Genomic DNA, 21,309 nt, shown 5'->3' on the forward strand with positions numbered 1-21,309 from the left:
TTCTTTCCTGGATGTCTGGTGCGGGGTCTTGCCCACATGCTCAGGGTCTAACCGATCGCCATATTTGGGGGTGGGAAGGAATTTTTCCCCATGTCAGATTAGCAGAGACCCTGGGGGTTTTTCACCTTCCTCTGCAGCATGGGGCACAGGTCACTTGCTCCTTTAAACTACTGTAAATTTAAGTCTTTAAATCAGGATTTGAGGACTTCAGTGACTCAGCCAGAGGTTCTGGGTCTATTACAGGAGTGGGTGGGTGAGATTCTCTGGCCTGTGATGTGCAGGAGGTCAGATTAGATGATCATGCTGGTTCCTTCTGGCCTTAAAGTCTATGACACTGGGGAGCCAAGCCCCATTTTCAAAAGCTCCTTAGTGACGTAGGCACTTAGACCATTTAAACCCTGCTCACCAAAGGGGTCCGGCTCATTGATTGACGAGTTCTCCGCATCGACGCTGCATTGGGTATGTTTTAATTTGTGAGTGCTGGGGATGGACAAGGGTCTAGACCAGGGATCGGCAACCTTTGGCACGCGGCTCGCCAGGGTAAGCCCCCTGGTGGGCCGGGCCGGTTTGTTTACCTGCTGCATCCGCAGGCTCGGCCGATCGTGGCTCCCACTGGTCACGGTTCACCATCCCAGGCCAATGGAGGCTGCGGGAAGTGGCGCGGGCTGAGAGATGTGCAGGCCGCTGCTTCCTGCCGCCCCCATTGGCCTGGAGCAGCAAACTGCGACCAGTGGGAGCCGCGATCGGCTGAACCTGTTGACGCGGCAGGTAAACAAACCGGCCCGGCCCGCCAGGATGCTTACCCTGGCGAGCCACATGCCAAAGGTTGCCGATCCCTGGTCTAGAGAATGTAAGGGGACGTTTGTAAATTACATTATTAACAAAGGGTAGCAAATATGGATGGATTAAGCCGTGCACCACTCCCGTCGGACAGGGAGGAATTGTGACAAATCTGGGCACTGAAGGACTTTGCAGTTACTAGAATGGGTTGGAACCACATAGGATTTTCCTGGACATTTTCAGGAAAAATATGATCCCTTTAACAGCTGAACTTTCATTGAAATTGCATATTTCCAAACAGCTCCAGTAGTTATTCTGCTGCACACCATGACAGGAGCAAAGATAGAACTCCAGTTTTCCTGCTTGTAGAGCACAAGCCCCTACTGCTTAGCTAAATCATTTTCAGCTATTAGCAGTATAGGGCCTAGGACACACTTTTGAGACATTCCGGTTCCATCCAGTACAGGGCAGTGGTGCACGGAGACACACACACCAGCCAGGTTCATTACACTATTATTAACCTCATTTTTGTACAGGGGGAACAGAGACCTAGAGAGGGGAGGTACGAAGTTAGACTCCTAAAATTAGGCACACACAGGATTAGAGACAGAGAGATGATGTACAAAATTGGATGCCTAAAATCAGGCCTAGCCGAGTTGGAAAGTTTGGCCTCGTGAATTTGTCTAAGGCCAGTCAGTGGCAGACCCAGAAATAGAGCCCAGGAGTCCTGAGTGCCGGGCTGATACTTCCTGTCATGATAACGCTGCGGAAGAAAAGCGTTCATGACATGGGCTTGTAGATCTCTCCAGAGAGCATCTTATTCTGCACAGGTACACCTCTACCTCGATCTAACGCTGTCCTGGGGAGCCAAAAAATCTTACCGTGTTATAGGTGAAACCGCGTTATAGCGAACTTGCTTTGATCCACCGGAGTGCGCAGCCCCGGCCCCCTGGAGTGCTGCTTTACCGCGTTATATCCGAATTCATGTTATATCGGGTCGCGTTATATCGAGGTAGAGGCCTATTTTGTCTTCTGGGTAGGCTCCAGTTGCAAACGCAACAATTGATGCTAACATGCAAACACACCAGCCCCCCCAATGGCTGGTGGTGAGTCACCGCCTCCTGCTGTCAGTTGGGGGCTGGCAGGTGCGTTCTGTTCCCCTCTCAATGTGCTGTGCTGCAATTCAGGAGTGCGGCGAGAGCAACTTTCCAGTCTTCAGCTCCAACGCTTTTTTTTTTAATTTAATTCGCTGGGAGTTTCTTTGACAGTTTCCCTGGGTACGGAGGCTGCTGTTCCAGGTGTGGGGGCGGAGATGGGAGGAGGGGAGCGCCGCTTGCTCTGCTGTCTAATTTCTCCCGTGCGCACTGAGCAGCGGTTACAAGCGATTGTATTTCTGAGCTTCAGAACAGATGGTTAAACAAAGAGCTTTAAGCAGGGAGCGAAATGCTGGAAGGGGTCTGAACGCGACTGAGAAGCCAGATCTGTGGGCCTGCTATTCCAGCATGATCTTGTGGGCTGTGTGAACAGGAACATAGGAAATGCCATACCAGATTGGTGGCCTATCCAGGATCCTGTCTCTGACAGTGGCCGGTACCAGCTGCTTCAGATGTAGCATGAGAAACCTCAGGAGCTAGTGTTTGGCTTTCCCCCATTGCCACTGACGCTGTGTTACACTGCTGTCTAACACGACAGTGGATGCTCTTATTGGCCATATAAATGTCCGATCCTTTCCTGACTCCAGCTCGGGTGTCGGCCTCCAGAATGCTTGTGGCAGTGAGTTCCGCAGGTTAACGTCGTGTCCCACGGTATGTGACAGGTGTTCCGTCTTCCACTTCATAACCCCTGTTGCTTGTATTCTAAGAATGGCCATACTGGGTCAGACCAATGGCCACCGAGCCCCTGATGAAAAAGGGTCAGTAGGAGAGCATCGTAATCTTACATGCCTCTGCAGCTGTAGAGAGGCTGCTGCCCCAAGCAGGCAGACCTATGAAACAGTTCAGCCCCAGCCTCCTCTCAGAACAAAGCGGTTTAGGGCTCGATCTCAAGGCAGTGGAAAGTCTCCCATTGACTTTGGGGGGGGTTGGGATCAGGCTCGCTGCCACAGCGGCTGGCCCCTTGCCAGCAGATAGGACAGAAGTCGTGCTTTGACCTTGCCTAGGGCCCCCTTTCCCAGGGGTGAATTTCACCCCCTCCATGGTGGGAAGTCCCTCCCGGCGTCGCTCACGCAGCAAATCCAGAACTCCAGGGTCCTGGCCATTTCTTACAAGCAAAAAGTCGTGAAACATCGTGGTGGTTTCCAGCAGGGCCCTGCTGACGGGATTGATTAGCAGCCCCAGGGAAATAGGGGTACCACCACCCAGCTGTTCCCCAGTAGATCTCAGACTGCTTCACAAAGGAGGGCAGGATTCCCACTGTATAGATGGGGAAACTGAGGCACATCCAAGAGGCCAAGCCAGGACTAGAACAGTGGTCCCCTAAACCCCAGCGCAGGGCTCTGCGCACAAGACCACGCTCCTTCATGCTGACACTAGTGTTGGAAGGGAGATAAAGCCTCACGTTTCAAGGTTGAACCCAGTCTTGGTGATTAGGGTAAGGCCCCCCTGAGGGGCAAGTCACCCCACATCTGCCTGCTGTGGGGTGTCTGGCACCTTCCTCTGAAGCAACTAGTGAGGAAGGATGGTCCCATGGTTAGACTGCTCCCCTGGGACTTGGGAGACCTGGATCATGTCCTTGCTCTGCCACAGACCCCTGTGTGACCTTGGGTGAGTCACGTAGCTGCTCGGTGCCTCAGTTTCCCCTTTTTACCATGGGGCTAATAGCCCTGCCCTGCCTCAAGGGGGTTGGTGAGGATAAATATATTAAAGACTAAGGCACTAAGGGCCCTGTTTTAAATGTATTGAGGTGCTAAGCTCCAACTGATTTCATTAGGAGTCAGGTACCTAACTAGACACTATTGTAAAGGGGGCTTTGAGCTGGTGCTGGGGACAGGAGAGACATTGAGTCTGATCCAGGATAGCGATTCCTAGGCCCTAGGCAATTCGGGAGAGTCTGGTGAAGTGTAGGGCAGGGCGGCACTGCTCCCCACCAGCCTGTCCCTTGCTGGGGGCGGAGGGGACGCCACGCACCTGCTGTGACCCGCTGGGATCCGCACAAGACCTGCAGCTGCCCCTACGGCACAGGGGCGAAGGCGCTGAAACTGTCTCGCTTGGATGGGGGGTGCTGGCCACTCCTCTCACGGGGTCGGCAGCTGGGTTGTTGTGGAGGCTGCAGTGTGTGCGTGGGGGGAGGGATGGGACCGATAACACCTTCCTCCCAGTCCCAGCCAGTGCAAAGGGGAGCCCTGGCTGATGGGGGGACCAGAGCAGTCTGGTGGATCCGTCTTCCCTTCGGGAGGGTGCCGGGAGCATGTACTGGGCGGGTGTGTATCTAGATGAGTCTGTTGAGGTGTGTATGTATCTAGATGGATGTGTATCTAGATAGGTGTACACTGTGTGTGTGTGTGTGTGTGTGGCTAGATGGATGTGTGTGTTTGTGTAACTAGATGAGTGTGCATCTGTTTCTAGAGGTGTGTGTGTACTCTCTGCGTGTATGTATTGATGAGTGTGTGTATCTAGATGGGTGTGCATGTGTGTGTGTAGCAAGATGGGTGTACTCTGTGTGTGTGTATCTAGATGGGTGTGCGTGTGTGTGTGTAGCTAGATGGGTGTGTGTGTGTGTATCTAGATGGGTGTACTCTGCGTGTATGTATTTAGATGTGTGTGTGTGTGTATCTAGATGGGTATACTCTCTGCGTGTATATATTTAGATGAGTGTGTGTATCTAGATGGGTGTGTGTGTGTGTATGTATCTAGATGGGTGTGTGTGTGTGTGTATCTAGATGGGTGTACTCTGCGTGTATGTATTTAGATGTGTTTGTGTATCTAGATGGGTGTGTGTGTGTAACTAGATGGGTGTGTTTTTTAGGTGGCTGTGTGTATCTAGATAGGTGTTCTGTGTGCATGCGGGCGGTTGTATGTCTGTGTGTGCACATGGGAAGCTGGCTGGATCTGTGTAGGGGGCGGGTGGTGGTGTGAATGCCTGTGTGGCTGACTAGGTGGTTTTTGTGTGCACCCAGCACCGCCTGTATTCAGTCCCCAAGTGGTTGTCATGCTACAGGACTAGACTGTAGCTGTAGCCGCAGCCCTGCGTCAGGGGTTGTGTGGAGCTGCATTTCCCCAGCAGGCGCTCTGGGAGGGACTGTGCCTAGGAGGCAGCTGCTGGCTTACATGCAACGAGTGTGACAGGTCTCAGGCCGGTTCCCTTCAGCCGAGGTGTGTCCACATCTCACTGCGGGCCTGATCCCCCACTGATTTCAGTGGGGTTTGGACCCGCCGCTACGCCACCATCACAGGCGTACCTCAACCCTGGCCTGGAGGGGGCACTCCCAGGGGCCTCTGCCTCCTTGGCCTCTTTCAGCTGGGACGGTGATGCAAGGGAGACAGCTGTGATCACCCCCCTGGTGGGGTGCGGTCCCCTGTCCCGCGAGAGACAAACCAACCCACCAGCACTGAACCCCGAAATTCCTCCCGGCGGAAGGAAAGTGCTGAGTATAAGGATTAGGGTGGGGCAAACTCGGGCTGAATTCCACGCCCCCGCCAGGAGGGCCGCGTCTGGGAGAGACGGTGGGAAAGGCAAGATAAATCCTGAGATCGCTCAGCCCCCGGGGTAAAGACAAAGTGAGCCACCCCATTAAATCGTAGAGGCCTGATCTGGTCTCACGCCCAGCAGTGTAAACGCAGAGTGACCCCACTGGTGTCTGTGAGACCAAGCCTGAAGTCTGTGGGCCTGGCTCTGCGCTCACTCCCCCTTCGCCCAGGCTGTCTGAGGTGCCCTCTTGAGATCAGTGGGGCTAATCGTGGAGTGGGGGGTCCGGTCCAACAGGAGCAGTCCGGTCCTGTGAATCTGGGGTTCCCACTGGGAAGCTTTAGAAGGCTGCGCAATTCCTCAGATCCCTGCCGCCTGCCTGCTGATCGGCAAGCAGCTGCCTCCTGGGATGCTGTCTTCACCAGCTCGTGATAAATTCCTTCCCAGATGGTCCCTGCTTTGTCCTCTCACCGTCTCCAAATAAACACGCGCACGCTGCGCCCGGTACAAGAAGATCTGTTTTCACCCATTCTTGGCTCCAATGCAGAGCGTGGGTTTGACGGGAGCTGTTGGGGGTGGGGGGGGGGAGGGAAGTTTGAGTTTCACATCCCCTGGAATCCTGAGGCTCTTTAGAGCGCCCCTGGCATTTATTATTAGCTCCCAGGCAAGGCCTGTTTAAATAAACGGGTTAATAAGTGACCTTGTGAGAGATCCGTGGTTTAGTGGTGAGAGCCCGGGATCGGGGGACAGAAGTCCTGGCTTCGGGCTAACCACAACCCTGGATCTGAACACAGCTGAATTCTGTGGTGTGTGCAGCTCATATCGCCAAGTGAACCTATTCCTTCTTTGCCGCTCAGTGCCTCAGTTTCCCCGCCTGGAGATGATAGTTCACCGCTTCACCAGAGTTTGTTCATATTTGTCAGGTGCCAGAGTGGAGTGAAAGCCGAGAGTTCTGTGTTTGCTCCCGGCTCCGGCCCCAGGGCAATAATTAACCCCCGTGCTATGGCGAGGTTTGCAGTGTACGAACCAGAATCGAATGGATTAGAGCGGAAGAGAATAGAAAAGGGAAGGGAAGTTGGTTCTGGTCCTTAGGTGATGCTGATTTCTGTCACTGCATTGGGGAAGCACAAAGCCTACAGTGGGAGTGGGGTTATAAAAACCTAGGTGACAGGTGAGCTAGGGAAGGGGCAGGGGCTGGATTTACAGAGCCCCGAATGGGGTCGTGGCTGGTGATGAAAGGAAGAATGAATTCACGCCTGCGGGCTTTGTCTAAGATTGCGGGTGTTTGGGAATGTTAAGGACCGAGATGTGCCGAGGGCGACTACCTTTTCAAAACGTGAAAAGGGGACACGTGCAGGAGCCCCGCCCCCTCCGTGGCCCCACCCCCGGCTCCTCCTCTTTCCCCCAAGGCCCTGTCTCTGCCCCTGGTCAGGCCAGAAGCCAGAGCCTGGCAGTGATAAGAGCTGCTGTGGGGAGTCCCAGACCCTCCACCTGTCCTGGGCAGGGAACTGGAATGCCTGAGAGCAGCCCCGGCCCGTGTCCCTGCCTCCCAGGGCAGGTGGAGTGTCTGGGACTCCAGGGCTCCCCACAGCGGCCCCGGCTCCTTGGTCGGCTTTTACTACTGCTTGGCTCCGGCTTCTGGCCTAGGCAGGGGGCCTCAGGGGGAAGAGGAGGAGCAGGGGGTGGGGTCTCATGACGACGGGGAGCTGAGGCCCACCTCAGTCCCCAGTGGGAAGGGGTAGGTGTGGAGACCCTGGTTCCAGCTGTCGCAGGGATAGCCCCTGGGGACCAGCCCAGTCCAAATCATAGAATATCAGGGTTGGAAGGGACCTCAGTAGGTATCTAGTCCAACCCCCTGCTCAAAGCAGGACCAATCCCCAACTAAATCATCCCAGCCAGGGCTTTGTCAAGCCGGGCCTTAAAAACCTTCAAGGAAGGAGATTCCACCACCTCCCTAGGTAACCCATTCCAGTGCTTCACCACCCTCCTAGTGAAAAAGTTTTTCCTAATATTCCAAATCTGGGGGGGAAGAGAGGCCCAGGCAAACTTCAATGGCCTGGCCAATACTGGGGGATCTAGGGTGATGGGGAAGGTCCCACGGGCTGGTGTCTCTCTGCACCTGCCATCAGAGGCCTCCTCCAGCCCCCACCCCGGGTGAATCATCCCCAACAGACTGGAGCGTGTATCATTTCCTCTGGTCTGTGGAAGCCAGACTTCCTGTGAGGGAGTCACGTGATTAACTGCTGCGGGTTGGCATCTGTGTCATTTCACAGCGACTAGAGAGCTCTGTGCTTTAGCAGCCTGGTGTCGAGGTGCTTCATGATACAGTTTCATGGGAAGCTGCTGCAGGTGATCTCCGTTTCCCCTTTTCACAGCTCTGCCTACGCCCCTCAATCCTGACCCACAAACTCCCCCCTCCGCCAGTCCTGGTCTCCTCCATCAGGAGTCCTGCCGCTTTCCCCATCCACGCTGCCTTCCTGTGCCCTCCCTCATCTGGCCCTGAAGTAGCGTGGTGACCCCCAGTTTGGGAAGCACCGATCTGTTCTGTGTATCTAGCTTGGAGCTCTCCATGAAAGGTACCTGGAGCGTCGCTGCTTCCTTCCCACCCTGGGATTCCTGGCTCCCTCACTGCCATTTGAGCGCTCCGTCCCTTCCCGTGGGAGGCCGTCCCACCCCTTCCCTTTCCTACTGACCAGGGAGTGGACTGGTGGGAATCTGCAGGTGACCTCTCCCTGGCCTCCGGCGTCTTCTCCACACTTCTGCCCCCAGCCACACTCAGTGCGTCACTCCCTGTCCGTCCCTGAACCCAGGATGGTGAGCGGCAGGTGTGCAAAGGGCCAGGAGCGTAGACACCTAGGAGCGCCCAGAAAACCCGCCTGCTTGGCCAGCCTACATTTCCAGCAGAAATGTTCCCCATTTAATTTCATCCCACTGCTCCTGTCCCCCCACTTCGACCACCAGAAACAACTACCTTGGCATTCACACTCCTCAGATGCCTTAGCCACGCTAGACAAATTGGTAAGGGTGGCAATACTGCGACGCCCGTAAAATAACCTTGCGACCCCCCTGCAACTCCCTTTTGGGTCAGGACCCCCAATTTGAGAAACGCTGGTCTCCCCAGTGAAATCTGTATAGTATAGGGTAAAAGCACACAAAAGACCAGTTTTCACAGTGGGGAGACCAGATTTCATGGTCCATGACACGTTTTTCATGGCCGTGAATTTGGTAGGGCCCTAGTAATAATGTCATAGCAAGGTGGAGCAACGCTTCATGTGCTTCTGACACTCAGGGCTCCCTGGACTCTCCGGCCCTGCTAGAGAACTGCAGAGATGGGTCTGGAACGAACCCCCAGATCAGGCATATGGAGTGAAAGAGGTGATGGCCTTTGGAACCGTGGAGGGTCTTGTGATCAAGACACATAATATGGCTAAATATAAACGTGTACCCCGCAGAACAAAGACTGCAGGCCATACTTACAGGCTGGGGGACTCTATCCTGGGAAGCAGAGACTCTGACAAAGATTTGTGGGTCCTGGTGGATATTCAGCTGAACGGGAGCTCCCAGTGCGATGTTGTGGCCAAAAGGGCTACTGTGATCCTGGAATGCATAAACGGGAATCTCGAGTAGGAGTAAAGAGATTATTTTACCTTTGTGTTTGGCACAGGTGCGACCGTTGCTGGAATCCTGTCTGTTCTGGGCGCCATAGTTCAAGAAAGATGTTGATGAATTGGAAAGGGGTCAGGGAAGAGCCATGAGAATGATTGAAGGATTAGAAAACATGCCTTAGACTCAAGGATCCCAGTTTATTTAGCTTATCAAAGAGAAGGTTAAGGGGTGACTTGATCACAGTCTAGAATTACCTACATACCCAGCCAGACGGGTCAGACCAGTGGACCATCTAGCCCAGTATCCTGTCTTCCGACAGTGGCCAATGCCAGTTGCCCCAGAGGGAATGAATAGACCAGGGCAATTATCAAGTGATCCGTCCCGTGTCATCCGCTCCCAACTTCTGACAGTCAGAGGTTTAGGACACACAGCGCAGAGGTTTGCGTCCCTGCCCATGCTGGCTAATAGCCATTGACAGACCTGTCCACCATGAACTTATCTAGTTCTTTTTTGAACCCTGTTATATTTTTAGCCTTCGCAACATCCCACAGGTTGACTGTGCGTTGTGTGAAGAAATACATCATTTTGTTTGTTTTAAACCTGTTGCCTATTAATTTCATGTGGTGACCCCTAGTTCTTGTGTTATGAGAAGGGGTAAATAACACTTCCTTATTTACTTTCTCCACACCAGTCATGATTTTATAGACCTCGATCAAATCCCCCCTTAGTCGTCTCTTTTCCAAGCTGAAAAGTCCCAGTCTTATTAATGTCTCCTCATATGGAAGCTGTTCCATACCCCTAATCATTTTTGCTGCTCTTCTCTGCACCTTTTCCAATTCTAACAAATATTTTTGAAATGGGGCATCCAGATCTGCATACAGTATTTAAGATGTGAACATACTATGGATTTATATAGAGGCAATATGATATTTTCTGTCTGATAATCTACCCCTTTCCTAATGGTTCCAAACATTCTCTTAGCTTTTTTAACTGGCAGTGTACATTGAGTGGATGTTTTCAGAGCACTATCCACAATGACTCCAAGATCTCTTGTTGAGTGGTACCAGCTAGTTTAGATCCCATCATTTTATATGTATAGTTGAGTTACGTTTTCCAATGTGCATTACTTTGCATTTATCGACATTGAATTTTATCCGCCATTTTCTTGCTCAATCACCCAGTTTTGTGAGATCCCTTTGTAATGCTTCACAGCCTGTTTTGGATTTAGTAATTTTGTATAGTCTGGAGATTTTGCCACCTCACCGTTCAACCCCTTTTCCAGATAATTTATTACTATGTTGAACAGCACTGGTTTCCATACAGATCCTTAAGGCGCCCCTCTATTTACCTCCCTCCATTCTGAAAACTGACCATTTATTCCTACCCTTTGTCTCCTGTCTTTTAACCAGTTATTGATCCATGAGAGGATCTTCCCCCTGATCCCATGACTGCTCACTTTGCTTAAGAACCTTTGGTGAGGGACCTTGTCAAAGGCTTTCTGAAAGGCCAAGTACACTATATCCACTGGATCATCCTTGTCCATGTTTGTTGACCTTGTTAGAGAATTCTAATTGACTGGTGAGGCATGATTTCCCTTTACAAAAGCCACGTTGACTCTTCCCCAACAAATCATGTTAATCTATGTGTCTGTTAATTCTGTTCTTTACTATAGTTTCAACCAATATACCTGGTACTGAAGTTAGGTTTACCCCCGACCTTTAATTGCCTGGATCACCTTTGGGATCTTTTAAAAAAATTGGTGTCACATTAGCTATCCTCCAGTCATCTGGTACAGATGCTGATTTAAGTAATAGGTTACATACCACAGTTAGTAGTTCTGCAGGTTTCACATTTGAGTTCCTTCAGAACTCTTGCGTGAATACCGTCTGGTCCTGGTGACTTCCTACTGTTTAATTTATCAATTTGTTCCAAAACCTCCTCTAATGACATCTCAGTCTGGGACAGTTCCTCAGGTCTGTCACCTAATAAGAATGATTCGGTGTGGGATTCTCCCTCACATCCTCTGCAGTGAAGACCAACAGAAAGAATGAATTTAGCTTCTCTGCAATTGCCTTATCATCCTTGAGTGCTCCTTTACCACCTTGATCGTCCAGTGACCCCACTGATTGTTTGGTAGGGTTCCTGTACCATAGTGGCTCACAATCATTGATGTATTTATCCTCTCAGCATCATTATCCCCCGGTATTGATGGGGAACTGAGTCACAGAGAAATGGAGTGACTCACCCAAGGGCATACTTGAAAGTTGCGGCAAGCAGGGACTTGAACCCAGATCTATAGAAATGTAGAATAACCCCCCCAACTACTGGGCTAACCTTTCTGCAGGAAAGCTGTTGGAACTGTTCTAGCATCACTGCGGGTCCGTCTCACGTCCCAGGAGCCTGGCTGAATCTCAGCCCGATTTCAAGCCTTGCAAATCTGTGGCAGCGGTAGCAACTCCATGCCGCTGCGTGGAGGGCTGGTAGCAAGGGGTAGCTGAACAGGTTTCAGGCATCATTTGGCTAGCCTGTGTGGACCGGGGTTAAAGACATGTCCTAACCTTGGCCAAGATACAGCTAGCCGCCCACGTCCCCAGTTAGGCTCTGGTGGGGCTGGAAGCACAGGTGAACTGAATGTAAACCTGTCACTTCGCCCACTACGTGGGCAGGCCGAAGGCAGATAGAAGCCGGACTGGTGTGTGTGTGGGTGGGGGGGGGGGGGCAGTTTCCCCTCCAAGAATGCTGGAGAAGGGGAAGCCGGGGTGAGCCACCTGGGAAGAGAAAAGGAAGTGCCGAAGGAAAGGGGGATAAAGAAAGACTCGAGGAACGGCCCATTCAGGGAGCGTCTGGCCCACCCCAATGCAGTCCCCCGTGGCTGAGGTAGGGGAGCAGGTTTTGCAGCTGTCAGGCTTATCTCCTTCCCCTCGTGCAGGGAGGTTTTCCTCGTGCGTCGGATGCTGTGGCTGCACCGGCCGCCTTTGCAATATGCAAATTCCCCTCTGCACGCTTGTGCGAGAAGGAAGGAAGTGTCTGTTCGCTCAGAGCAGGCTTGGCAGAGGGAGAGGCAGCGAGGCGAGCGGAGACAGCCGCCTCAACAGTAAGTGGCACTTTTCTCAGGCTGCCTGGGGCCCTTTGGCAGATGTGTGCATGAGCTCGGCTGGTGCTGGCCCCTCCGGTGCCACTAGGACAGCGGGAGGACAGATTGGGGCGAGTCACACTCTGCCACGGGGGTGCAAACAGCGATGGGCCAGGGTCAGCCCCCAGGACAAGAGGGTGCTGTCAGTGGAGTACCAGCCGGGCTGGCTTTGGCCCTGGGTATGTCCAGAGCTGGATTTAGCGCTGGTGAGAGGAGCCCTGGGCAGCGAAATCTTCTGGGTACCCGCAGACCAGGGCACGGGCAGCTGCAGGGTAAGCTTTCTGCTCTGTGACTCAGCCCTCAGGGGGACTGGAGGCTGCCGGGGCAGCCTTCAGCACAGGCCCCGTGGGTACCCCCGGCTCTGGGACAGGCGTGGGGACTCCCCAAATGGCCCTTCTCCGGATCCAGGGTTTCTGGCAGGCTGGGCCCCCTCTGTGCCAGCAGGTGCGGTGGGCAGCGGTAGGGCTTAGGTGCATCCCAGAATCCTTTGCGCCCCTGCCTCAGCTAGCCCGAGGGGGCCCTGGAAGGCCGGAGCAGGAGGAGGGACCCCGCTGCGGGGGCAGTAATATACATAGGGCGGGGGCGGGTTGCAGAGTGAATGCAGCAGGGGATGAGCCTGTCGGGGGAGCAATCCATGGTGACGGGTATTGAGGTGCCCACCAGGGGTTGGGTTGGGGCCCAGCACAATCATTGTGCTGCCCCATACAGCCACCCCACAGGAACTCTTGGTCAGCGCCGGAATCAAACTGGAGCCGGGGGGTTCGGCTTCCCAGTGGCCAGCTGGTTCCCCGGGGTGACAGGGGGAGAGCAAACTGGGGATGTGCAGGGCATTTCAGGGGATGTAGGGGAAAGCAGGGGCGTTCCTAGCCCCACGCTCACAAGCCCTGGTCACCCTGCTAGCCAGACAGCCGCAGGGAGATAGCACAGCCCGGCAAAAGGACAGGGCCTGTGCAGCGGGAGAGCCAGGCTCAGCGGATGAGGAGGGACGTGTAGGGAGAGCCCTGGCCCACTGGGAGGGGATTAGATCCGGACCCTCACTCAGTTATGCCAATGTCCTCTTACGCTGCCCTGGCAATGAAAGGGGCAAAAATGGCCTGCATGGGGGTTTCCCCAGCTCCCAGCCCTCTGTGGATGGGGTACGGCTGAAGAGCATTGCCACGGGAAGTCACGTCTAGGTCCCAGGGTATGGGGACTGTGGAGGTTGCTGAAAGCCCCCTCTCCCCCCCGATCACTAGCTCAAGTACAGAAAAGAGGTGACCGAAATCAGGGCTGCTGTATTTCAAGAGACCAGCTTCCCTGGTGGGAGGGAAAGTATATGTCTTCCACCCTGGGATTTTCAGCTTCCACGTCTGGTCCCTGTAGCTGCTCCCTGCCCAGCCTTCTCCCTCCTTCAGAGTCAGGGGTTTCTCGGGGGAAGCGATGCACCGAAGGGTGTCCATAATAAATAATAGTGCCTAGCTCTGACCATCAGCAGATCTCAAAGCGCTTTACAAAGGTCAGTGTCTTTTCCCCCCTCTTACAGATGGGGAAACTGAGGCATAAAGAAGGAACGTAACAAGGTCACCCAGCAGACCAGAATAAAACCCAGGTCTCCTGCGTCTCAGTCCAGTGCTCTAGCCTGGATGAGGGGAGATGACTCTATAAATGGGTTGGGTCTGCTCCAGCCTTTGGCTGGTAGCCGTCAGACATGCTACCTAGCACTGCCCTCATCCCGGGCAGGTAGGAGTACGCCAGGGAGCTCAGTGTCGCTAGGACCCACAAGAAGCTACATCCAGCTCCCCTGGGCCAGTCAGACAAGCAGGGCCGTGCGACATGGAGCCTGGCCTGGGGGGAGAAGAGAAAGGAGAGCCCAGCCCAAACCTCGGGTCTGGGCACAACGGCTCAGCGGCCTTCGCTCCAGTTACCAGCGTTTATTTTAGAGATGCAGCCCAAAATAAACCGAGCTGTGAGATTGGGAGGAAGGAGGATGAGCTCTCACTTGGAGGTGAAATGCAGCCGAGGAGAATTTAGGCTGACCATCAGGAAACCCTTCCTAGCTGTGGAATCTACGGGGATGTGGAATAAACTCCCAGTCTAAGTGGTGGAGGAGCCTCTTGCAGGTGGAGTGGACCGAGAGAGCAGAGGGAAGGGAACAAGCTCGCCTTGGGACGAAGGGGTTGGACTAGATGGGCGTTCTAGATTATCCGGGTCTGGATTTTATGCTGCGTCTCACCCTGCTGCAACGGCCGGTGAGCTAAGGGAGCGGTGTGCAGAAAGGATCTTGTGGGGAAGAGGTGTCTGATGGGGAGGTGTCGGGTCTGCTCTTATTTTGTCTTCGGCTGTCAGTTTAACACTTTCCCTTTCCCGGGAGAGGGAATGACTAGCGTGATGAAATGCACTGGTTATTCCAGGCTGGGTGGTGGTCTGAGCCGCAGTGAGGGGAGAGATGTGATGGGAAGGGGGCAGGGCGATTGGACAGGTTATTATTGTACAGTTACATGCATGTATAAGGAGCGTGTCACCGTGACGTTAATATGCCACATTGGAAGAGCTAAACCCTTCACCCTGCAGCTGTATAGACCAGTGGTTCTCAACCAGGGGTACAAGTACCCCTGGGGTACGCAGAGGGGGTACATCAACTCATCTAGATATTTGCCTAGTTTTACAACAGGCTACATAAGAAGCACTAGCGAAGACAATACAAACTAAAATTTCATACAGACACTGACTTGTTTATACTGCTCTAGATACCATACGCTGAAATGTAAGTACCGTATTTATAATCGAATGGCTTCATCTTATATTTATATGGTAAAAAGGAGAAAGTCAGCAATTTTGCAGTCACCGTGTGCTGTGACCCCTTTGTCTTTTTATGTCAGATTTTGTAAGCAAGGAAGTTTTTAAGTGAGGTGAAACTTGAGGTATGCAAGACAAGTCCGACTCCTGCAGGGGGTCCGGTACCAGGGCCGGCTCCAGGCCCCAGCTTAACAAGCAGGTGCTTGGGGCGGCCAAGGGAGAGGGGCGGCACCTGCGGCAATTCGGGGGCGGCAGGTCCCTCACTCCCTCTAGGAGCGAAGGACCTGCCGCTGAACTGTCCGGTACTCCGGGAAGGTTGAGAGACACTGGTCTAGACAATGGATATAGACTGGCCTGGGGAGCTGATGGACCAGATTTCCATACCGGTGGGAAGCCTGGATAACAATATGCCTTAGCCCCATCAAGACAGGGCTTCCAGCGCTCACGTGGGAGGTCAGGGCTTTGTAGAGAGCGACCAGCACCCTGAGTTTCACCTGGATGTCGACTAGCAGCCGCAGAGCGATAGGAGCGTATGGGGTGATAGTCTGCTGCCAGTCTGTTCCACTCTGAAGGTGAGCAGCTGCAGTCTGCACTAGCCGGAGCTTCTGGGGGGCTTTTGTGGTCAGTCCCAGCTAGCACCCGCTGCCCCAGTGAAACCTAGGGGTCAGGAACGGCAGAGGCAAGGCCTCAGGAACTGAATTGGGGGTGGGGGGAGTCGCGGTACCTTCCAAGCTCCGCCCACAAACCAGGCTCCAGCCTCGTGCGACGCCCTGTTGTGCGGATGTTCAAAATACGCTCTTGGGTGCCCTGTGGATCCATAGGGGTGTGGATCCCCCGACTGTGCAACTGGGATGTCCCACTTCAGTCCCTGGTCTTGGCTGCCCCTCTGTGGGGCTTATATACCCTGCTAGGCTCCTGGGGCTTCCCTCCTCCTCGAGGGAGGGTGAGGGTGGGGGAAAGTAGTTGCATCTCCTAAATAACCATGGAGGGTCAAAGTGAGATGCTGCGTGTGTAGATCTTCAAACACCACCCGCCCCCTCTTCTTGTATCTGCCTTGATCAGCTGGGAAATAGTTAACGGAGGTGATATTTTTAAAAACGATCACTATAAACACAGCTCCCTCTGCTGACCAGGTGTGATTCTGCCACAGGCCTGCCTCAGTTTCCCTCTCCCTCCCCACTTCATGGGGCTCCTTCAGTAAACTGCCCACAGGCTTTATTTGCCCAGTAATGCCCTTCGCCCAGGGTCTAATTTACTGGCATCTAATACAACCAGAGAGGGACTAAGGGAACCGGATTGGTGCTTTGGAAGCCATTGGGTATGGTAGCTCGGCTCTGAGAAATCTCATTGGCTCTTGGAGTTAGGGGCAAAGCAGAGCAGCCAATCAGATTGGACTTAGATGATTAGGTCCGTTAGAACTGAGAACCGGAGGATGGTGAGCACCAGACATGGGGGTTGAAGCGGGGGTTGGGGGGGGGAGCCTGCGGGCTGCACTATGAGAACTCCCTGCCCCAGGCTCACCTGTGGGCTGCTGTCCCAGGGGAACATCTGCATATGGGGCCCTGTAGTGACAGGGAGCAGCAGGAGTGTGTCCCTCACAGCAGCCAGCCCCGTGCTGCAGACGGCGCCTGCCAGCCCGCTCCCCCAGCCCGCTGCTACCCAGGTGCCCTCTCCCGGCTGCAGGAAGCCACCCGTCTCCTTCCTGCGACAGCAGCCCTGGCGGAAATGCGCCAGCCGCAGAGCTCACGATGTTCTGTAGCGCGCCCCGCTGCGCAGAGACAGACGGGGAGAAGCAGCCAGGTCGACAAGGCTGACCCAGGCCGGTGCCGCATCCTGGTGCCGAGTCCTCCGCAGTTCAGGGCTGGCTCACCTCTCCGACACCCACTCCCCAGGCTGACACACGGCATCAGTGGAGATTTTAAACAGCAGCACTCCCCAGCTCCAGCCTCCAGGAGTGACTAACACATGGAGCCTGAAGGCCAGTGGGCGTTACAGTGGGGGCTGTTGCATTAATTTAGATGGAACCGAGTGGCCCAAAGAGTTAAGGGCTCTGAAACGATCCAACATGGAGCAGTTTGAAGCAGTTCAGGGTTTGGCAAACAGAGACCTTAGCCTGCTTAGCGCCGTGGCAAACGCAGCGTTCTCCGTCCTTTGAACCGTTTAGTAAAGAGACAGAAAAGAAGGAAAAGGAGTTAAAGCCTTTGGAACGTAGCGTAAGAAGGGAGGCTTTCATTTCAACGACAGCCCTCACTCCCGTTAGCTGGAGAGAGTTTTTAGAAGGAAAAACCAGTCCTGGCTTGACAGCGTCTTCAGTGGTATTGCGTATGGGGATGGCTGCTTTGCGGGCACAGAGAGGTCAGCTGAAGTGGGCTGGAGCCGGGGTTGTTGCTGAGGTTGTTAAAATCTGACCCCGTTTCTTAAGAAGCCAAACACAAAAGGGGAAAGAAAAGAAGAGGCAAGACAGAAAATGCAGCTTCTGTCTGTCACAAGCACCGTGGCTTGACCCTGGGCCCACGGGGGCAGCCTGCCGACCATTGCTTCCCTGGGACGCATGAACCCCAGCCCCAGTGGTTCTGCCCCTGAGGTCCGAGTGGTAGAGTCCCAGAGCGGCTGATCAGTCCGCTGGGCCTATTGAAGCCAGCAGCAGGTGTAACCCACACACCTCCAGAGTGTGGTGTTCTGTCCCATCTAGTGGCACCAAGACCACTTATTTCAGAGGGGTCGCCGTGTTAGTCTGCATCAGCAAAAACAAGGAGGAGTCCTTGTGGCACCTTAGAGACTAACGTTATTTGGGCAATACTGTATTTTCCACTCCACGCATCTGATGACGTGGGTTCTAGCCCACGAAAGCTTATGCCCAAATACATTTGTTAGACTCTAAGGTGCCACACGGACCCCTCACTGTTTTTGCTGAGACCACTTAGAGAGAGCTTAATGAGTTTGCTCCACAGCCTTAGCTAAGAGCTACGTGGCTTTTAGCTCATGCGGTCGAGGCTCATGCATTTAGCTTCAGAGGTCCCAGGTTCGATCCTGCCTGCCGACGACCGGGATCTGTCAGTGTTATAGAGGCAGAGGAAGATATCTGAACAGGGCTTTATCCTGCTCTTGGTGAACTGTGTGCACCGCACTCCAATGGCATGTGGCATCTGGCTACTATCTTTGACCCCTGGTAGCCTGAGCCTGGGGGCTGACTCATGGTTCTGATCTCCAGTTTATCTCCTGCCTCTGACCCAGCCGACTCGTGACTGTGGACTCTGGCTCTGACTACAATGTCTGGCCTCCCACGACCTGGCCGCGATGCTGTGCTGTTGACCCTCACTTGCATTCTCACTGTTGAAAACAACCACAGGCCCAGCACATGGCTTTTTTATCAGCCACTCTGAGACCTGGCAAACTCGTCCCAGCATCGGGCTGGGTAGGGCATTGCTTTTAGCTGCCTCTTTCTGGTCACAGGCTTACATTGCAAAATACGCCTGCTCGGCTGGCTAAGCCAGACCCTTGATAGAAGGAAAAATGAGAGAGAAAGGAAAGAAGTAAGTGTGTGTGTGTGTGTGTGTGTGTGTGTGTGTGTGTGTGACACCCCAGGTGGAGGTTGGGATTTAGCTGGGGATTGAGTGGTGGAGGTGGTAGTGGGTTCCACTCTCTGGCCTAGAAATCTCTCCAGGTTAGGATGGAGGTCCAGGGTCCCGGGATTGGCAGCCATGATGGTGAAACTTCCTTTAGTAGCCAATATTTCTCTTTCTTTAAGGATCCACAAAGGGAGTAGTGGGCCCCTCCCCTCAGCATTTTGTCCAGCCGTTAGGCCGAATTTGTGACACGTCTGCTTTGGTTCACTGATTTCCAGTCCCAGACTTTTCATGTTCACCAGCCACCACCTTAACACCGTCCTTGACTGACAAGAGACAGCAAGAGGCCTTTGTGTTTGGACTCATTCAGTCGGTCTCACTTTTTCACCTTTCACTGTTGATATATGTAATTGTGACATTTTTATTAACTTTTCACAGTTGAGCTCAGCACTAGAGCAAATTTGAAGGCCCAGTTATCACAACAGGGGGCAGGGTGGGAAGAACACCTGATATTTTTAATGCAAATCTGGGAGAATCATGTATGTTGCCAAACATTGTGGGTAACTTCAGAATTCACCCTGCTTTGCCCTGGTGCTGCAGGATTAGAAAGGAGCAGGAGAAGTTGGGGGCGGGAGGGAAGGAAGCCAACTAACCCTGTAACACTTTGGCAGAGTGTGTGCTGAGTTCCCCTTTAGCGGCTGTCCCTTAGTAGATAACAGCCTGTTATAGCTACTTACTAATGGAGCAACTCCTTTAGCTTAAGAGGTCGCGCTCTGTGTTGCAGTACTTGAAGATTTTGGGTTCAAATCCTGCTGATGACATATGCTGGGGTTATTCTACTCTATAATCATGGTGGCTCTGACTTTCCACACCCAGATAGGGAAAATTCCCCTTAGAGAAATCTGAAAAACAGAGGCCTGTCCCTTTAAAACCCATGCAGGGTGAAGAACACTGAGTTCCTGTAGGACAGGAGGGATCTTAAAGGGCCAGACCTGTAATTATGTATTCTTAGGACAATGATTACATCGCGTTACTTTAAAAAGCAGAACCTTGCAGTGTGCTGGAGCCGGCGCGCAGCATCCTGGATGAGTTCAGATGCACACAGAGCAGCGAGCCCTCAGGAGTCTTTCTGTACAATACAGCAGCACAATGCAGGCTGTAATTAGACAGTGGCACCTCGCAGATCAAAGCTGTCTCTAAGTGCTGGGCAAATTACAGCATAAATCACAACACCAGAGAGTAAACCGGGGGATGGGAAAGTCAGAAACTGCCTCTTAGTGGCAGCTCAGTTTAGAGCATTTTGAACAAACAACTTTCACCCAGTCAGGTTAGCCGAGTGGCTTTATATAGACAACTTCCTGCCACTGCATGACTTTATATAGACAACTTCCTGCCACCGAGTGGCTTTATATAGACAACTTCCTGCCACCGTGCTCCTTTTATCTCTTTCTAGTAACCAGGTCTTGCTTTGTGCGATCAAACCGCTTTTCTAGTCCAGGTGAGCTATGCCTTTTTCTTGGGAGAGCAGAGAACTCCAACGCACCATAACGTAGCCAGCTGCCATCTGCGCGCTGCTCTAAGTTAGTGGAAACAATTGTTCAGCTGATGGCCTGAAACGTGAGGTCTGATCGGCCTCATTGGCTTGACTGAAGGTAACAGCCTGATTTTCAGAGATTCTGAGCGCCCGCAACTCCTGTTCCCTTCCACTGAGTTGTGGGTGCTCAGCACTGCTGGGAATCAAGCGCAAGGTGTCCAAAGGGACTGACCTTAGCTGCCCATTGGCTACTTTTAGCATGACCTTACATTGCAGGATTTAACGAATCCATGGTCATTAACAACACAGACCAGAGTCTCCCTGTAAACTACGCATTCGGCATCTGACATTCCATCCAGCACAGAACAGCTGTGACACTCGGGGTGTGTCTACACTACAATCCAAAGGGTGATTACATCTCCGGTAGACATACCTGCACTAGGACTGCTAAAAATTGCTGTGTGGATGTCATCGTTTCAGGCAACTGCATCTGTATTCCCCCTTGTGGTCCCTCTGGGGCGCCACTCTAGACTCTGAGCTGTCACCTCTCTTGGGCAGAACTCGCATCTCATTCCCTCCTGACTGGGGGTTTTCAAGGCTACACAGTTCCCTGGCTACATCATGGTATCCCCAGCAAGCCAGACTGCCAAAAAGGCCAGTGTCTGCACTTTGCTTTCTCTCCAGGAGCGATGCCCAGTGTATGAGTTACCACCCAACTCTTTCTAAGCAAGCACATTGATTCTTCTGCTAAAAGCATAACAGAGCAAACATATTAAACAATAACAGCATCTACTCACGTGCTAAAAAGCTTGCCAGACATCACCCCAGCTCCAGTTCCAGCCTCTAGCAGATGTCAGTCCTTCAAAACCCCCAGCTGGGTTGTCCCCATGGTTACAAGTTCATAACTGTCTCAGAGTCAGAACCGGAATGCCAGCTGAGCAGAGCAGCCATTTCTTTATCCAGCTTGGGCCTTTGATAACAGGTGATCAGCAGACAAAAGACCCTCTCCGGACATCGCTTCAAAAGGCTGGGTTTTGGCATAACTGGAGTTGGGTAAACTGAGTCAGACAGTCCTTGGAATTCCCAGGTCTCACTTTGTCACATCTCCCCCTGAGAGGTGACCTACAACCCCGGCCCACAATAATACACAAACCATTCATTGAATACACTGGACCCCAAAGGTACTGTCTCCCAGGATGTGTCTGACCATTCCCATATCTGTCACAGTACCTGCAGCACCTCTGGCTTCAGCAGCGTGAGCAGGTACCCAGGGTCTCTGGCCCGTTTGTACA

The 21,309-nt window shown here is 53.1% G+C and overlaps 1 protein-coding gene across 5 annotated transcripts in view; it reads left to right on the forward strand.

The window, feature by feature from the left end:
* The window catches only part of PTK2B (protein tyrosine kinase 2 beta), a 112,072-nt gene that overhangs the window by 21,093 nt on the left and 69,670 nt on the right, over window positions 1-21,309 (forward strand). Inside the window, exon 1 of one of the 5 annotated variants that reach the window (XM_034766798.1) lies at window positions 12,032-12,103. The exons of the other annotated variants lie outside the window; for them this stretch is intronic. The gene's annotated coding sequence lies outside the window, so the exon portion shown is untranslated. Of the gene's footprint in view, window positions 1-12,031; window positions 12,104-21,309 lie in introns of those variants that run through there. 5 annotated transcript variants of the gene reach the window in all.

This window comes from Trachemys scripta, chromosome 3 (assembly GCF_013100865.1).
Source record: "Trachemys scripta elegans isolate TJP31775 chromosome 3, CAS_Tse_1.0, whole genome shotgun sequence".
NCBI classification, from domain to species: domain Eukaryota; kingdom Metazoa; phylum Chordata; order Testudines; family Emydidae; genus Trachemys; species Trachemys scripta.